Source organism: Epinephelus lanceolatus, chromosome 1 (assembly GCF_041903045.1).
Source record: "Epinephelus lanceolatus isolate andai-2023 chromosome 1, ASM4190304v1, whole genome shotgun sequence".
Classification (NCBI taxonomy): domain Eukaryota; kingdom Metazoa; phylum Chordata; class Actinopteri; order Perciformes; family Serranidae; genus Epinephelus; species Epinephelus lanceolatus.
In genome coordinates this window covers 11,733,223-11,753,780 of record NC_135734.1, presented here as the reverse complement: position 1 = coordinate 11,753,780, position 20,558 = coordinate 11,733,223, and the positions used below count along the sequence as shown (strand labels likewise).

Below are 20,558 nucleotides of genomic sequence, written 5' to 3'. Positions count from 1 at the left end.
TCATAATTTCAGGCCCTGTGTAATATGTCTGTGACTCTTGTGACTTTCCAGTGAGTTTAATGTACTTTACATACTTGAAATGAATTTTTTTATCGATATGTTATTTTAAAAATATTTCTTTGTGACTAGTATTCAGCAAGTCACCAGAAGAAAATGTTGGCATTATATGTTTATGCATACCACAAACAAAATCAATCGGTACATTTCATATGTATCATATCAGCGTTTCTAAAGTGACATAACACACCAGCTGACTTTGTCATCAGGAAGTGGAGGGGATGGTGGATGGCGTGTCACTTCAGTGAGACACCTGCCAAGCTACAGACCATTGTTCTTGACCAACAAACAAGAAAACCGGTTGTATTTTTGTGAGTCATTGCTGTGTTTTCACTCCAGCGCTATTTAAGGCACCAAACATGGGTGTTTTGTAGCGACCAGTCGTGTTTCCAAGGGCTGTGAGGCACTAAGTATGGCCATTTTGTAGCAATCATCTCTGTTTTTCTACCTGATTTTTAGGCACTTAAAGTGGGTGTTTGATAGCAAGCCATTGTTGTTTCAGCAGCTTTTTAAGCACCAAATGTGAGTGTTTTGAAGTGACCCATTGCTGCCTTTTCAGCTGCCTTTTAGGTAACAATCATGGTCGTTTCATGCGACCGGTCACTGTTCCTCCAGTAGGGATGGTGCCACAGTTGTTGTTGTTTTTTTTACTGTGACATAGCTGCTTTATGAAAAGCAGCTGGTATCTGGTATCATATCTATTTGTACTATTAAAATGGACTCCATTTTTATTATTATTTATTCCATATTTATTATTGCACTGAGGATATCCTGGTTTGAGTCTTAAGCCCTAAAATCTATGAAATCTACCCATGTTGCAACTCCATAGCATTTTTCATTAGACCCCCACCCCCTAACCCTACCCCATTCTTCTCCCAAATGCTCATGTCTTTAACCCCAAACTCATGACAATGGCATCATCCAGGTTGGAGTACACTTTAAAGCTTCTGGACTGCATGAATTCATAAATTACAACATGCTGCCAGTGCCAGCACAAGATGTTTTAACAATACACAGACTAATCAAAATGTCATTTGAACAAGTAGTGTTTCATTTATAATTTCATTGTTATTTGTGCCAGGTTCTTTGTTAAATCTAAAAGAAAAAAGACAAAATCACTTCTGGTTAATAAAAAAATATTCACTCACAGAAATAATAGAATATTTGTCTAACCACCATGGATAATATGACCTCGCTACTTCGCCTTCATTTCTATCTCTTGTCCTAATTTACTCTTTTCACTCAAAATAATCCTCTTCCTCTTTCAACATAATCAACAAACACTGTTTAGTCTGATGCTCCAGTTTTTTTGTGTGTCCCAAAAGCTCCTGATAAGGAAGATGCACAAAGATTTTGTAGTTTTAAAGGAAATACAAGGACAAGCAGTTTATATATGTAAATTATGTTGTGTTGTTTGGCATGTAACTCAAGGTATAATGTGATATCATCATAGGGCACTGTATGAGCTATAATAACAATGAGCATTTTTGTTTTCCAAGCATAAAGAAATGTAAGATATGTAGTTCAGTTTTTGTAAGCATGAAAATTCTCCCCAAAAAACTTCATGATCCAACCGGAGAAAGCTTGTATTTTGTAAAGGCTGCTTGTATTTTATCAACAGTTATCAATAGACAGCAACACAGTGTTCAGGGTATATGTGTAACATTCTTTTTGAGTCATCTCAGTCGGCCTATTCAGTCCTTTAATCTCGATTCAGACAAAGAAAATAACAATGCCCTGTGGGGAATGCAGTTTAATCGACTGGTTATATTGTACTAAATGAGAGAGGAAAGATGGCTCTCACATAAGAGCCACACCCAGTGGAGCACAATACACCTCTGAAAATATGCTACTGTGGATCTTCAGAAACAACAAATCCACTCTCAGACGTGGTGTATTATCTAGAACCATGAACCTGGTCTCATTCTGAGTTTGCTTGGGAAGAAAATGTTTGCAGGCCTTATGTAAGTACATTCAATAATGCAGCACCGCTAGCGCTCAGATCCCTCCCCCGAAGTTGGTTGCTGTGTGGCGATGCTCTTATTAAGCACTCAATTAAAGCCATTCCCAAGGAGAGGCAGTGTACAACAATGTTTGAATTAGGAAACGTTGCAGTCTCAGACCGTCTGTGAAGACTTACCCCAAAGGACAGCGGTGCCTTGAAACCAAAGGCGTAGAAGTGACAGAGCATCATGAAGCATCGCTAAAGCAGAGAAATTATTCTAATATGATTGGATTACAAATAAGGCATTTACAGAACCAATGAGACTAGATAAATAGAGCAGGAAATGGAGCTGTCTCAATGCGCCGTCTTGGATCTTTTTCCTCCTTCAATCTAAATATTAAAAATGAACAGAGAGATGGGACTCGGTAAACAACACTGAGGAGCTCTACTGTATTATAGTCAAGTGTACTTATTCCTGGCAGTTGTGTCAGGGCTCCCAATTCACAGCAGTGCGCTCACAGCTGCTTTTGATGGTGAAGATTGGACATACTTTTGTAAAAAATTACACTTATTCATGACCTTCCTTTAACTGAATTAGACAACAGTCTTTCATCCCCTTAGAAGTAAAGTATGGTGGGAGGAAGATTTTGTATGCAGATAAAAGATTTGTTTCAATGAAATCCAGCCTGTGTCGGGCAGGGAAACATCAAACTGAAGGAAACTCATTTAGAGAAGCTGCCTTTTGAAGATTTTTTTTTTCTTTTTGCTGTAATTGTATTTTGTTAGCAGAAGTAGTTCCCAAAAAAGAAACCGAAATTCACAAAACGGTATCAGGGAGCCTTACAGTGGGTCCTCCACATTATTTTTTACTTTCCTTCCATCTTTTCCTGACTCAATGAGCCACTCTGATAAAGTGAAAACAAAATTCATCTTTTTCTGTATTGGCTTGATGGCATGCTGACACTTCTGGAATACAGCCTAATTGTGACTATCATACCTTTTTAGAGTTAGGCGAAGGAATAAACGTGTACTTTTCCAGTTTCCTGCTTGACAGGCGAGATTTCTTCACCACTCGCAGCTCAGCTTGTCAAACAACTCTATTATGCCAGATTCAAACAAGTAATGCACGGCATACATAAAACCACACTACACTCCAGTAAAGTGGTATCAGGGGTCTGCAGCTTCCTCATCCATTATGGGGTTGTGGAAAATCTCACGGCGCTGTTTACTTTGAAAATCCAGCAGAGTGAAGCACAAAAAAAAGAAAATATACAGTAGTGCTAGACAACTAACACCAGACGTTTGCTTTTATTTTGTTGCTCTGACAAGTGATTTTAAACTGATCAGCAAGGCGGTCGCATAAATGCACACTTCATGTGTTACATTGTCTGTTAGAGTTGATGCAAGGATGATGGACATTTGACAGCAGCAGTGGAAAGAAAAACTTTTTTTTTTCATGAAATAATGATTAATCGATTAGTTGTCAACTAATAATCCTCAACTAATTTGATAATCAAAATGTTTAGGAAACCTTTTACGGGAAAAAAGACTAAATTCTCTGATCGAAGCTTTCTAAATTTGAATATTTTCTGGTTCTTTTACTCCTCTATGACAGCAAACTGAATTTTTTGGGTCATAAACAAAACAAGACATTTGAGGATGTCACCTTGGGCTTTGGGAAACAATAATCAACATTTTTTACCACTTCCTGCCATTTTACAGCCCAAACAACTCATCGATTATTCAAAAAAATAATAGACAGATTGATTGACGATGGAAATGTTAGGTGCAGCCCTATAAGATTAATCAGCGGATTATTTTCTATATAAATCGATCAATAATTTTGTCTAGAAAATGTTCGAAAATAGTAAAAAAAAAAAAAAATTACAGTTTCCCAGAGATAAAAATGACAGATTCAAATTAGTGAGGAAAACAGTTAGTTTATCAGCAAGAAACTAAGAGCACAAATCTTTACAATGAAGAAAATAAAACCAGAGAAGCTTTGCTTAAAAATGACTCAAATGATTGGCCGGTTAAAAAAAAAGAAAAAAGTTGCCTATTCATTTTCTGATGACTCACTAATCGATGTTTTGCATATTGAAACCAAAACTTTCAGATCTACCATATATTTTCACCTCTTCAGGCCTAAAATTGATATGTTAGCTTGAGAAGAATAAAACACAAGGCTCAACTGCTCCAAGGCCAATTATTACATTATTCTGAATGTAGTATTTTCCGATTAAGACATGGGGGATATACCCGTATTATTGGTTTAAATATGATTCTTTGGACATGTATACAGCACGTTGAGAATATTGGTCTCAATTACCTTGTCAGTCTACTGTAATTTTGTCATAGATACGTTACAGTGTTATACACAAACCAACCAACCAGCCAAAAGCCAGTATTTCTGATCAGACGGAGAAACACACCTACTTTTATACATTATGAGAGACTTGGACATCAACAGGTTTTCCGATATACCTGAACATTACAACGCCGATGTTTTCAAGAAGTTGGTTGAGGGGACTGAAATAGGGAGGCTGTGTTCGCACGGGTGAACAAGTCTGCCACCAATGGAAAACTTTAAAAAAAAATCCTAACATAAGATACAGCCATTTCAATTTTCCATATTTTCACGTGATAAACAACATGTTAGAGTACACACAGCTGCATGTAAACAGGAATACTAGTGGAATATTAATTTTCATTATTCATGTAAACAGCTTATAGGAATATGGTCTTTTTTGGAATACTTTCATTAGTAACAATCCGTTAGAAAGGATTGTTCGGCCCAAGATGTAGACAAAGAGGTAGACAACAGCTGGAGGCAAGGTGAAAGATGAAGCAACAAGTCTTATCATCCCCTCCCTCTCCAACTCCCAGCTGGCCTCAGTTCAAACAACTGACAGACTGATGGTGAAACTATTATGATTAATGTGAAGTGTCCGTGTGGCCGTAATGACACCTTGTGACAAAACAAGTCCCTGTGAAGACTACTCCTGTATGTGATACAAGAAGGAAACAGCCACATGTAGAAACCTCTCTGTCATATCTCACACACACACACACACACACACACCAAAAAAAACACATTCTCCCTTTCTTCTGTTCCCTCAGCTAGCTTTCCTGGAGAGACATGAAATAAAAATGACCTTGATGAAACATTTCTTCGATACTTCCTGTGGAAACCGAGCAATGAAATTTTCATGCCGCGCCTCTAAAAGCACCTATCCCAGGATATTGTTAATGTCACTTCTGTGCTCCGTCACTTCTGACAGGCGTGTTGGCTTCCAGGACGTCAAAGGGGTCGTTAAAGGGCTGTTTTCCTGAAAGGTTGCATGCGGGCGGCCTGGGCCGCATGACACAGCTCCTGGATATCATTAGACGCCAATCAATGCGGTAATTAAGCTTTAGTTTGAGCCTGTAGCATTGACATCTTCATCATATGCAAAGGTGGGAGTTAAATCTACTCCCTGCTCCCCAGACCTTAATTCAGCCATTTTTAAAAATCTTAAATATTTATACTTGGATCTCAGGAGAGTCTCTGCTCTCTTGTCTCAGGCTTTTGGGAGAGCTATCAACACTCATGTTCACAAATCAAGACTGAGCTGTAGAATAATCTTCCTGGACACTTTTTAAGGTGAAGTTTTCTCCCCCCCCCCCCCCCCCCCCCCCCCTCCGCTAACCTTTAGAAGAAGTTCAGCACTTGTCAAATCAGATGAGAAGTCTATGCAACTGGATCACACGCAGAGTTACTGGAGCTGCTCCTCAGTCAGGTGCAGACTTAATGGGGAATGAGCCAATACATCATCAGATAGATGCTCATTTGCAGCGTGATAACACAGCTCTGACAGGTGTTATCATCACACTGACACATTTTCCCTGTACCAGCCAGTTTATTGTTTTCCCTAGTGGGAAAAAAAAATTCTACAGGAATCACTTTTTGATATCATTTGAGGGAGCAGCTTTGGCAGAAGTTGGCACGTCAGATGTGCTGAAGCTGCACAGATGCTCCTCTATTAAACATATTAAAGTAGGCTTACATGGCATTTGCTGGCCACCAGACTCTAGGCCCACAGGCTACCACTGGACAGTTAATATAGTGAGTGACAGATACCCTGATAAACACCATCAGAGCAGTAGCTCAGCGGCTGATTCATTCTGATCTCATCAAACTGCCGACAAAAACACAATCTGAACTTTCATTTTGAATTAGTTTGGATAATCCTTAAAGTGCATAAATCAAGGTGGGTTTACCTTCAGCTACTCAAGACTTAATTTTAAAGATGTGAGCAGGGTGTGTTATGGTTGGAGCTCAAGTTTTCTCCGGTTTAATCCCGCGGTATCCAGGACTAGACTGGATTCTCGTGTCCACGATAGGTGGTCAGCAGTCGGCGGCGGGCAGCATAATCAGCAAAATCCGCAGGGATTATTCATGGGAGGGTCAACGCACGAGGATTACTAAACATCTGCACTGATCGGAGACACACACACTCTCTCTCTCTCTCTCTCACACACACACACACTCGCAGATTACTTTGCTTCCACCACCATGATAGTCCCACAACAAAGTAGACAGGGGCAAATGAGATCAGCTGAGGGTGAAATTCAGAGAAGGCAATCCCGGCTGCTGCTGCTGCTGCTGCCTCCCTACACAGCATCAGGGTTTTAATGTAATCTGTGAAAAGTTAGGATGTAGACTGAGCTTTATTTGGGTCTGAGCTGCCACTACTGCTGATCTGATGGCGATTTAACTTAAAAGATGCTTAAGTTACTATATGGGACATGATGAATTAATAACAACAATAATAATAATAATCTTACCTGTCCTCACAGCAGTAAATGTCTCCGAGGAATTCACAGCCTCAGATTAATCCGTGTTTTATCACTATACAAAATTCTGCACACAGACATCACTGTCGAGTCGCGGCGACGCTCCCGGCCAATAAATATCCGCCTGACTTGTGCGCAAAGATGCTGCTCTTTCTTTTGTGTGGCGTTACATTCGCGGGCTGTGCCGTGTCTGTGCAGCTCCACTACTGTACCTCCATCCCCGCCTCTCTCCTCTCTGTCTCTCTCAGTGTCAGAAGCACAAGTAGCTGACGGCGTGGCGTCTCGCAGGTTGCATATTGGAAAGTGAAGCCTTGGTGTGCTCACTCACTCCGATGCGTCAAGTGTCTCTCCCTCTTTTCCCCTCCCTCCCTGCCTCCCTCCCTGCCTGCCTGCCTGCCTGCGCGAACAGTGCTGGAGCGGAGCGGAGCGGGACGCACGCACACGCGGCCGGCCAAGAAAGAAAAGAGAGGGACGGAGGGAAGAGGAGGAAGAGAGAGCGCTGTCTTGTCTGTCTGCCCCGTCGACCAGCCTCCTCACTGCTCCGGCCATCCAAGCGGAACGGACTCCCTCCTCCTGCTACTACTACTCCTTCCTCACCTCCTACTCCTTCTCTTCCTCCTGATGCTGCTGCTGGGATGCCCAAGCAGTCTGGGTTGTTGATGGATCACATTGTATACCTTTCAGCTGCCTTGTTATACTGTGGTTAACAACCAGTTATAGCTCTGAACAGAGAAAAGAAAAGCACACATCCGATGTAAGTTATGTTTTTATTAAAAACATCATATAAAATATTGAAAATTTTGATGATAAACATGTTTTTGGCTTACTCTAATGTACTGTTGGCTACCAGAGTCCCCCAGCCTTCTTTAACAGTTCAAAAAAATACTTGTGGGAACTCCTCTGATCTCCTCTTACTCCGACCTCGTTGCATATTGACGTTTGGTCATGGACTTTCCACGTCCACAAACGATGTGCAAGGTACCCTGGGTGAGTTGGTTGTTGAGGCTCACCATGTCAAATTCTGCCTGTTACATGCATTGACTTCTGTCAAGATCCACTTCCGTTTTCACAGGGAATTTACGTTGGTACAACATCGAGAACTGACGTTTCTTTCCTTCAACAACAAAAGCACATGGTTAGATTTAAGAAAAAAGTACAGGGTTTGGCTTTATAATCTTGAGAGATGCAAACACCGCTCTCTCAGGTGAAAGTCAGTCAGCACATGGTTAGGTTTCGGGGAAAAAAAGGGGTTTGGCTTTAGAATCTTATGGGAAGCGAACACCGCTCTCTCAGGTCATATGATGCCATGAGGCCAAAAAAGACTTTCTCCCTTAGACTTACATTGTGAAAGATACATTTGTAATCAGTGGATACATTGTTTTTTTAAATGTCACAACCCCCCGTGAAATAACTCATTTCACTGTCAGGATTTTATCCATTCGGTCTGATAACATTTAAAAATTCTTGAAGAACCGCGCAACTAGTCATTTTATCCCCAATCAGGTTAGCAGAGGGCTAAACCGAAGGTCAGCTCAACACATTGTCACTCTGACCTCACATATCGACGTTTGGTCATGGACTTTCCACGTCCAGATACGACGTGCAAGGTAGGTGCGATGGTTGTTGACATTCTGGGATGCCATGTCAACTTTGCGCTTGTACATGCAATGTGTGTTCTCAAAATACATTTCTGGTTTCACAGGAAATGGACAGTTTGTATACAGTCTCTTTCAACATGGATGCACTATGTCGGTACAACACTGCAAATTGACTTTTTTTTTTCTTCAACAACAAACGCACGTGGTTACATTTTGCCTACACACCCATATGATTAGGTTTTGGCAGGAAAAAAAGAACACGGTTTGGCTTTACAATCACATGGGAAGTGAACACCGGCCTCCCGGGGGAAAGTTGGTGGTTGTTGGACCCATCCACCTGCCTGCCCTACTCGGACTTTCGTGGCCTCAACTTTCATTGCTGTCCCACAGTGTTACCCCTGATGCTGCTAGGCTATGACTGGCAGCATATCATGCCGAAAGGACAAATTATTTCATGGGTGTCTAAGGCCAGAAGTCACTGACCAAGAGCCGGTTTTCAATGACTTCAGAGTGAGACCAGGTTGGTTGACTACTTGGCTGACAAAGTCTCTAGTGTGCTTGCTCTATCAGCAGAACAATGCAGAAGATCTGACAAATTTTATACCCCAGAAGTTGAACTTTATTGGCTTCGTGCCCCACTGAGCAACTTTCCGAGAATGATCAGGGCCCCATCTCGAACGCTTTATCCAGTTGTCTTCATACACTGAACAAAAATATAAACGCAACTCTTTTGTTTTTGCTCCCATTTTTCATGAGCTGAACTCAAAGATCTAAAACATTTTCTATACACACAAAAGACCATTTCCCTCAAATATTGTTCACAAATCTGTCTAAATCTGTGTTAGTGAGCACTTCTCCTTTGCCGAGATAATCCATCCCACCTCACAGGTGTGGCATATCAAGATGCTGATTAGACAGCATGAATATTGCACAGGTGTGCATTAGGCTGGCCACAATAAAAGGCCACTCTGAAATGTTCAGTTTTATCACACAGCACAATGCCACAGATGTCGCAAGTTTTGAGGGAGCGTGCAATTGGCATGCTGACTGCAGGAATGTCCACCAGAGCTGTTGCCCGTGAATTGAATGTTCATTTCTCTACCATAAGCTGTCTCCAAAGGCATTTCAGACAATTTGGCAGTACATCCAACCGGCCTCACAACCGCAGACCACGTGTAACCACACCAGCCCAGGACCTCCACATCCAGCATGTTCACCTCCAAGATCATCTGAGACCAGCCACCCGGACAGCTGCTGCAACAATCGGTTTGCATAACCAAAGAACTTCTGCACAAACTGTCAGAAACCGTCTCAGGGAAGCTCATCTGCATGCTCGTCATCCTCATCGGGGTCTCGACCTGACTGCAGTTCGTTGTCGTAACCGACTTGAGTGGGCAAATGCTCACATTCGATGGCGTCTGGCACGTTGGAGAGGTGTTCTCTTCATGGATGAATCCTGGTTTTCACTATTCAGGGTAGATGGCAGAGTCGTGTGGGTGAGCGGTTTGCTCATGTCAGCGTTGTGGATTTAGTGGCCCATGGGGGCGGTGGGGTTATGGTATGGGCATGCGTATGTTATGGACAACGAACACAGGTGCATTTTATTGATGGCATTTTGAATGCACAGAGATACCGTGACGAGATCCTGAGGCCCACTGTTGTGCCATTCATCCACGACCATCACCTCATGTTGCAGCATGATAATGCACGGCCCCATGTTGCAAGGATCTGTACACAATTCCTGAAAGCTGAAAACATCCCAGTTCTTGCATGGCCAGCATACTCACTGGACATGTCACCCATTGAGCATGTTTAGGATGCTCTGGATCGGCGTATACGACAGCGTGTTCCAGTTCCTGCCAATATCCAGCAACTTCGCACAACCATTGAAGAGGAGTGGACCAACATTCCACAGGCCACAATCAACAACCTGATCAACTCTATGCGAAGGAGATGCGTTGCACTGCGTGAGGCAAAAGGTGGTCACACCAGATACTGACTGGTTTTCTGACCCCCCCAGACCCCCCCAATAAAGCAAAACTGAACATTTCAGAATGGTCTTTTATTGTGGCCAGCCTAAGGCACACCTGTGCAATATTCATGCTGTCTAATCAGCATCTTGATATGCCACACCTGTGAGGTGGGATGGATTATCTCGGCAAAGGAGAAGTGCTCACTAACACAGATTTAAACAGATTTGTGAACAAAATTTGTGAGAAATGGTCTTTTGTGTGTATAGAAAATGTTTTAGATCGTTGAGTTCAGCTCATGAAAAATGGGAGCAAAAACAAAAGTGCTGCATTTATATTTTTGTTCAGTGTACATCCATGGTTAGTAGTGAACCTAGATTCTGGGAGGCCCCAGGCAAAGAGGGCCTTCAAGATACTGACAGATAGTTATACTTAACAATACATGTGTGTCAGTTTTAGGTATCTTGCTGACTGTCCTACCTAAATGTATCAAGTTATACGGTGGCTCAAAGGGGCCCCACTCATGGGGTTTTTGGGAAATGGTGATGCTCTGTATAGTGCCTTTGTGGGAGGTTTAACAGGGTTTTATACTTGTCATTTCAAAATGTGCCAATAAAAGCAACCTAACCAAAGTTGTCGAAATCCGAAGTTGGGCAGTGACTTCCAGCATCAGACACTGATTGAAAAAGCCGTCCTTTAGACAATGCATGTAACAGGCAGGAGTTGACACGATACCTCAGAACGTCAACAACCAATGCACCCAGGGTACCTTGCACGTCCATGACCAGACATCGATATGTCATAAGGTCAGAGTGAGAATGTATTGAGCCGTTTCCCAAAATGCTGGGGGGGTTGGGGGGGGGGCTTAACGTTTGCCTGGTTTACCTCTCCTTATGATGGCCCCTTTTCATGGTCACCAGAGGGAGTTTTATTAAGTCTGATAAAAAAAAATGCCTGAGGTGATGTCACTTGAGTCAGTGTCAGTTGGGTCTGCAGACTGAAAGTTTCAACATTAAACAAATCTGGGGGTGTGGAGTTAAAAAGAACTGAGCTTTCAGACCTCTGTAGACTCTCCTCATCTCTGCTTGAAGCTAGTGGCTCGAGGCTACATTTGCTGCTACTATCATAGCACACCCAAATTTCTGTCAGATCTGTTGGGTGCTGAGTTGCATTGTGGGTGATAGGTGCCAGGTTTTCATAAAGTAGAAGAAAAATAAGCAATGGGTCTTATTCACTAATGTGTACAGAAATTTCATACTACTGTAAAAATAATGGACGTATGTACCGTGAGGTCACCCATTGGTTTGTGGGCTCCCGTTTTGAAGCCTCAGTTTCTTCATTTCGTCCGTCGCCATCTTGGTTTTTTTGGATTCAGAGGTGACCATATGTGGACAAGAGGCTGGTGCTGTGGAGGAGCGAGGGGTGGTTTTGACTGAGAGGCTGAGGACACTATCAGCAGACAGCCTTACTCAAAGTGGCCTACCCTTATTCATGCATGACTTTAAGCCATTATAAAATGTAAATGGGAGAGTTATAAAAAATAATAATAATTCAGCTCCCATACAGTTGTGATGAAGGGAGAAATTCAAAACCCTTTTTGTTCCAGGGCATTTTAACATGGATGTCTGTCGAGTTTGACTGGCTTCGGCAGCCAGCCTCAAGCAGCCATTTAAAGTGAATTAGAATTATTATGAATTGACAAGCATGTGCCCACTATTTACAACCAGCAAACTGCCATGCGCTCATTTCTCCATATAAAGGATACATCTCAGCCTGATCTGCTATTTTCCTCTGAAATGTCACTGTAGTGAGGAAACCAATGGTGGACAGAACTTGAACCTGAGAAGGTATAAGGTGAGAGTGCAATGTTTGATGACTTAGATACTGTTCCAGGAAATTACAGAGCTGCATTCCTCCTCTTGGCAGTAAGAAATAGCTGATGAGCCATTTATCACTCTTTTCAAACATGTTATGTTGGTCTCTGAAGCTGCGCTCTCTCCTTAAGGCACTGGCTACAATATCTTCCAGCAAGGATAGATAACTTAATACCTGCTTGGAGGTAAAACTGAATATTTCATATTTATCAGTTTGTTAACAATTACCACTGGCTACATATGCGCAGTTTCATGACTAGAAATTGTAACATTTTAATATGGTCAACCTTATATACTCCACTGTAAGCTAGGCCAGGGACACTCACTTTTTATTGCTGAATAGTTCAATTTTGACACTAATTAATAAGAATGAAGGGGCTTTACTTACATAGGAATTTAGGCTAATACATCTGGCCAATGCATTAACATTACTTTGTAATTAATGCAGTTTCAATATGCTATGCATTTGGTTAAAAGGTATGTGTTTACATTTTCTGAGACAGCCAGGTTTTCAACATTTGCATGTACGCATAGTCTGAGTTCATTTTAATTTGTTTGCAGATTATGAACAAATTCAGATGAGGAAATATTGATGAATCCTGGATTTTGTAGGGACTTTTAAAGTACCAATTTGTGTGTACCCATTGTTTGTGAATGGAGCCAAATATGTCTGATGCTGCTGCATCAATTTATATCTTTCTTTTCTGAGTAAACTGTTCATTGTTCGAGTCAATTATTTTTTCACGTTTATACTTTTTCCTAATTTCATAAGAATTGCTTAGAATTGCTCCACTACAGAACGTGACACATTACCACAACACACAGTCAGACCTCCATGAGGTCTAAATGACCCCAAACATAAGTAACACCACTGTGCAATATATCATACTGTCTGTGAATTACTTTTAAGCAAACAAAAGGAAATATATTTGCTCATGCATAACCCATAAAACAGATAAAATATGAAACACTTCTGCATTTGGTGTAGTAACAATCCTTTATGATCATTTCCATGTGTCACCTTCAAATATGCAAACTCAATCTGTGCAATAGAAATAGGGCTGCCACTTCAAAACTCTTTTACATATTGGGTTTTAATAAGGTCAGAGGAAAATACAATCAGATACTTGGAGTTGAAATTGGTAGATTTTGCAATTGTTATTACAGATACAGCAGTGCAAATAATTAGGGGGTACTGTCAACAAAACACCAGGATTAATATCTTACAGTGTGCATCTACTGAGGCACTCCAAGGGGGTCTGTGTATATTTAGTAATTTGTAATGTATATTACTTTTGGTAATCCACTTTGCTTCACACATACCTTCAGCATAAGTGTCACTATCCTGAAAGTAAACACACTTTTTTAAAAATAAAATAAAATAGTATCTCCTTTAAAACAATTCACCAAACAGGTGTGTTTGCATCAGAATCCAGAATTGTCTCACTTACTGTTTTTAAATCCATGCAGAGTTGGAATTTTCTACTCTTTCGACTGTGGCGCTAAAAAGAGCAGTTATTCACTTCTTTTTCTAGGTCATATCTAACAACAAACCCCCTCACAGACATGAGGTATGTGGGACAAAATCTTATCAAATGAGGCAGGCCTGTAGCCTGATGCGTATCTGTTGAAAGGTCCTAGAGAGGAAGAAAAAAAAAAAAAACAACTCTGGGTTTCTCCCTTGTCTTCTGACACTTCAGTAACTAGTTTGCAAATGTCTTTTTTTTTTTTGAAAAATAACAATCTCTCCTGCACTCACATCAATTTGGATTCAGGAGTGCACTTCTCCCAGCTGGAGTCATTCAAGTAACTCACTCATGCTTGGGTTTTTTTGAGAAAACTCAGAGACCACCCACAGGACCAACTGAGCAATTTGCATATGCCACATTTCCTTGAAGAAGGAACTACTGCATCCCTCTAATAATACATGAATTTACGGATTGTAATTTATGAATTATCTTATCTGGTCAAAACAGAAATGTGATGGTGCTGCAGTGAATTTAATGGAGACCAATTTTTTTTCCTATAACTGGGTGACACCATGAACAACAGCGAAGTCACCATGACTTCACTCTTGAGTGCCGCAGATTGTCGCCAGAAGAAAATGTTTTTTTGGTTTACGACATTTTACGTTTCGGCAAACCACTAATATGTTACATTTGTACATTTCATATGTATATCACTGCTGATGTAGTTTATGAGCTGGCTTTTTCATCAGGGGGTGGAAAGAATGCCAGATGGCATGAAGCCAAGGCAAGACGACTGCAGACCACTGTTTGAGACCAACAAACAATAAACCTAGTTGTTTTTAGCGAGTCATTGCTGTGTTTTCAATGGCTTTCTAGTCACCAAACATTGGTGGTTTTTAGTGAAACACTAGGGAAAGTGCCATAAAAAAAGATTGTTTTTTTCTGAGACATTGCTGTGTTTCCAGCTGAGATGGTGCCACAGAAAGCGGTTGTTTTTGTGTTTCCTATCTATAAAGTGCCATAAAAATGGTTATTTTTTACCAAGACATCGCTGTGTTTCCTGCCGTAAAAATGCCAGGAAAAGCAGTTGTGTTTTAAGCAAGACATCACTGCATTTTCTGCAGAGACAGTGCCCCAAAAAGTGGTTGTTTTTCACTGAGGCATTGCTGTGTTTCCTGCTGGGATAGTGCCCTGAGGCAACCGCTTTTTACTGAGACATCAATGTGTTTCCTGCTGGGATAGTGCCCCAAAAACTTTGCTGTCTTTTCTATCTGGCAAATGCCATAAAAAATGGTTATTTTTTCCAGGACATCACTGCATTTCCTGCTAGGATAGTGCTCTATAAACAGCGACTGATTTTTACAGAGACATTGCTGTGTTTCCAGCTGAGATTGTGCCTTGAAAAATGTTTTTTTTTTTTTTTTTTTTTTACCAAGACATCACTGCATTTCCTTCCGGGAAAGGGGGGTCCCTATTACACATAATGTTACCTAATTTTCCCATTACAGTGAACAAAGAACATGCAGTAATTGTAGTTTCCCACAAACAACACTGGTTAATCAAAGATTTCTCTCTCCCATGTGGTTAAAATTGCCTCATCATCATTCATCTCTTTCTCTGACCATTCAATAGTAAAAAAGGGCTCCCTTCAATTAAGTCGGATTGCCTGAAAGGATCAATATTCGCCACTAGTATTGATAGGGAATGCAGGGGCAGCAGGTCAAACGTGTCCATAACCTTTCTGCACCTCTACCTTAATCAATAAACTGATTTGACTAACACCTGTAAATCCCTCTCTATTCACTGATTCCAGCCACCACTACATCCTGGACTGTCACAACTGTGCGGTGAGTGCACGCTGAACCACAGACATTTACATAATCACACAGGCTGTCAGAGCTAAAGAAGTGCAGTGTATCAGCAGGATATCTAAGTGTCGGTGAAGCAGAGTCTCAGTGAAGTTTGGCTTAAAATGTGTCAAAAGCTTTAAGGGATGATACCCTGCAGCTTTGACAGGTCATTCCTGCCCTGCGTCATTCCTGCCTCAACAGGAGTTCAAGCTCTGACCATTATTCAGCAGTTTTTTTCCACTATTGAGACATTTGATGTATCCATTTAATGCTGATCATGACTTCCACTGGATACCAGTGTGTTTCAGAATGCAACTTAGACACTTCAGATGTGCACAAAACATTCTATCCCCTTGTCTATGCACATATAACACTCTTGTCAGTTCAGGGAACACTTGATCACTTCATTGACTTGCATATTAATTCTCTGGAGGCTCCCAGACCTTAACCATAACCTCAATGGAGAAACAAAACTTTTTAGCTGAAGCTAAATGCAGTTGCAGTTTTTAAAAGTGCAGGCACCTCTTATGGCCCTAATTAGATGCACTGTCCAACTGTCAGCCGGCTTTAAGTCAAAAAAACAGTCCTAAACAGTGACACTGTATAGACCTCACGCAAAAATAAATGCACACACACACACACACACACACACGCACGCGCACACACACACACACACACACACACACACACACACACACACACAGAGCTAAAAGCAATAAAAACACCGAAACCCCATTTGGCAGTTTCATGCTTATTTCAGAGTCACTGCAGAGAAGTTGTCTCAGTGTGCCATAATTTATTCCCCAAGGAAAGTGTATTTATAATGATTTCACCTCCCTCATTTACTAGGCCTGTAGTAAATATTTTTATGACTCCCTGGGTTTTGCGCGCCACATAGCACCACACCACATCTTGTTAAGAGTTCAGGCTTTCAAAGAGTGGGGAGATGATATGTTTATATCAGAGGATTTGTAAAGTTGTAAAAAGGTGAGGTTGTTAAACACAGTTGTAGGGTGACTGGCCACTGTGGCCTCAGCCACAGGTGAGTAAAGTGTAAAACTTTCAGAATAACCAATGAAATAAAAAATAATAAAAAAAAACCATTTCTGATAGCAAAAAGACGGAAAACAGTTTACTTTATTGTGCCTGCTCAAGAAATAATGCAGCACATAACCTCCTGTACTGATTAAACAAACCAAATATAACCTATAGGTTCCAATACCCATACCACCAGTATGCCAGAAAAACATTTAGTATGTCTCAATACATAGTATGTCAAATGCAGTATGCCAAAAATACCAGGATGTTGAACTACATCCGGTCAAATTTTGCAGTATGCAAGCAAACATGCTTCTCTGGCTATTCTGACCCACAATCCTCTGTGCAGCGGAAGATACATCACAGCGACTGAGCCGCAGACAGATGACAGCTTGACAGCTGATTGACAGCTGTCAGAAGTCGCAATGACCTATGAATGAACTAATGTCCAGTCGAATAGTAGCAATAGGAATATTGTGAACAAAATGATCATCACTATTACAAACAACAAAAGGACCTAACTTAAAAGTAACAGTGACAGAGAAATGCAGATGTAATTTCATTGTTGCAATTATAATCTATGGAATCTATAATCTACAATCTGTGCAGTTATAACTTTGATGTTAAACTACATACATTTTAATGTAACATTAGCAGATCCTTCCGGGTGGATTTCCGTCTCTGGCAAAGTAAGTTACGTTTGTTTTATCTCCAAGGTAACGGATATAAAAGCAAGAGGGTCAAAGTTAAGGGCATATTGTTATGAGAACGTAGTATGTCCTGATTGCATGCATACTGCATGCAATCAGGACATACTATTTAAGGACAACTGCAGTACCTAAGGAACAGTATGAGATTCAGAACACAGCAACATGTTGATTAGTGAGGTTTATGTTACCTCTGGACAGAACCATGCTGGCCGTTTCCCCCCATTTCTTTTATCCTAAGCTAATCACTTGTTTGTTGTATTTATTTGATATAGTACAAGAGTTGTATTAATTTTCCTTTTATCTTAAAATTTCACTCCAGATTTAACGAATAAGGTTTTGGAGGAAAGACCAATGTGGTTATCCCCTGTGAACTGAGAACACAAAGGCTACATTCACACCAAATTCAGGGAGGCCAGAAAACAATTGCAGCACAGCTGCATTGAAACAGATTCAACTTTGGAAAAATGCAACCTGTTGTCACATTGCAGTGGCCAATCATGTAACTGCCGTTCTTCCTCCAGCCAGCTGCCACCTTTTTAAGGTTTTTGTGGATAAATGAGGAGGTGTTGAATCATTTCAATTTCACAAATACTCCGCTCTTTGTCAACTGTAGAGCTTTCAAAGCAAGAGACAGAAGTAAACAGAAGTTTGGCTCGCTTGCAGCCGGTTAAAACATTCCAATGGACAACAATGCATTCAAACTAATGCTTGCTTGCATTGCATTCAGTTAAAAGATGGTGTTAGAGCAAATAAAAGATGAGCAAATAAAGTAAGTAATAAAGTAATGTATAGCTGAGGCTGATGGAAATATCTTTCAGCATGCAGACCTGCAAAAATTGTCCATAAACCAAAGTACTGTACAACTTGATTTTTGACCCAATGAAAGTACAAGATATTAAAGGGTTGTATTTTTTTTAATATAATTTATGCTTGTTTTCAAATATTTTTTTGCCCAAGTTGTTAAGGTTTCATATGTAGTGCATATTTTTATCTTATTTTATATCTTATTTTTAGGTGTATCACTTATGATCAGGCTTTTATTAACTGATTGATTGTATGAAATATATAGTTTTTAATTTTGTGGCCATACTGGCTCCTGAGGCTCCATGGCCTCTTGGAGTGTGTGTTAGTATTGGTGTTAGCGTTGTTACTGTGGTAGCAGTATGTTGTTTGGCATGTTTCCTAAAGTCACTTATCTAATCAAGTCATTATGAGCTGAAAACAGGTTAGAACAGTGTCACTTTTCAAGCAATAGGTGTCAAATCACAGGATGTGTCATGTGAAAGCAGATGTGCTAATTTGATGTGTTTATGTGTTTGTTATGCAGGTGTCTAGAAAGCAGAAAACAAAGCTAAGCAGATATGTTGTTGTTAACATTCGATATGGGTACTCTGTCAGTGGGAGTTGCAGAGCATGTCTCATATGTGAAAAGTAAAAGGGAAACGAGTAAATGTTCAATTTCAGGTTTTTCTTTTTAATGTGTGTGTACATGTGTGCACTAAAATCCTGGGAGAGACACCACTAGGTGACATTAATCCTCAGGAAAGTTACCACATTTCAAAGAATCTTGGGATATGGCATCTAAACATGTATTAAGTACATAACTCTGTCAGCCAGCTCGTGTCTACCTCTGGGATTCTCTGCATGATGGAAATGTCCTCAGTCTCAGCACCTGAATTACATGCTCAAGTCTGCAATTAATTCAACCTTTGATCCACCATTTTTCCATTATCCCAATATAAGCCTTAATTATAGTGAGAGGGATTTAAGAAGATCTCCTCCTTTAAAAAAAATCAATTTATATGCAAGACCAGTGGTAATTAGTAAGAATGTATGGAGGATATTCCTAGTTGACCTGCAAAAGAGTGCAAAGAGAGAGATGATCTACCACGGCAGTATTAACCTGGGAAATCTCAGCACACGCTAGAGACAATAAGAAGTGAATGAAAGCCGCTGATGCTCTGGTTGCTCAATGAGCCGAAAACACACCACCTACCATGTACCGAAAGCATCACAGGTTTGAATCCGACTCGAGATATTTGCATTGTATCATCTTCTATTCCTTTTTTTTCTGCATGCCATCTCCATGAAGGCCATTGTGAACCGCATTTAAAAGATTCATCCAAGTAGGCTGTATGTGCAAGATTGATGCAATTGCTTTTCACTTGAGAGTGCACCAGAGAGTCGTGCAGATAGAACCAGATGACTGAAAATGGAATTTCTCATTACTGTCTCTCTGATATCTCAGGTTATTTTCTCTTGGAGAACACAACCATTGTGTCTGAAAGCCAGCTGTGAATGAGAGCTCACACTGAGGTTTCAAAGCCTCCCAGTGAAAAGCCTCCCCTCCCTCATAACCCACCCACCCACTGCTGCCTCAGAACCACAGAGCAGCATATGATATAGAGCAGAGCTGTCATCCTGGGCAGCCTGGGTCTCATTACTCAGGCCGTATTTATCCATCCATGCTCAGGAAGTCTGCGTTTATCAGGCCTTTTTATCGATGGCCATCAGGGTCATTACTAGGGATGGACAGTATTTCCTGTGCAGTCATAATTAAGTCATCGTGCTGCAGTCATTCATCAGTAAGGTTATAGTTTGACTGAAAGCTGTAAACGCCCTTATGGCCAGCTTTTCTAAGTAGTGTTTTGCAGAATTTCAAGTTCGCCGTAGCCCCTTTGTCTTTTTTATGATGCCTTGTCAGGGGACGTTGTGGTAATTGAGTGGTCTGCAGGTACACATACACACACACTTGCATGATTTGTGAAACCCTGGTGTATGTGTTAAACAAAACCCTCATCCTTCACATATATTAAAATCATTTTGTCATCTAGTACACCAGAGTCATCATGTCTCCAACCCCAGGGGTCTGGATCAGAGTTATGGGAGTGTTAGCAGGTGGGAGAATTACAGTGCACAGGGTGGCTTGTGTATTAGTAAGAGCTCAGCATTTTAAAGCTAATTTCAGCATTACTGTCACATTGATTTCTGCTGCTGCAATCCCGTGTTTTGATTATTAAAAAAAATAAATTAAAAAAACATTCGCAACATGCAAGAGCTGGGAGGAGAAATGGTAGGACGCATTCTTGTTAAACATCTATGGTATACATACTTGAGATTGTTGTCAACATGCAGAATGGATCAGTGCTTTTACCCTTGCTCTTAATGGATTTTTTAAAAAAAAAGAAAACATGGGACGCAAGTGACAAAG

General features: G+C 40.8%; 1 protein-coding gene across 2 annotated transcripts in view; it reads right to left on the bottom strand.

Annotated features, from left to right (window-relative positions):
- The window catches only part of cntn4 (contactin 4), a 216,130-nt gene extending 208,911 nt beyond the window's left edge, over positions 1 to 7,219 (bottom strand). For both annotated transcript variants that reach the window (XM_033626983.2, XM_033626984.2), the window contains exon 1: positions 6,830 to 7,219. The gene's annotated coding sequence lies outside the window, so the exon portion shown is untranslated. The remainder of the gene's footprint in view (positions 1 to 6,829) is intronic.
- Between the last annotated feature and the right edge of the window lie 13,339 nt (positions 7,220 to 20,558).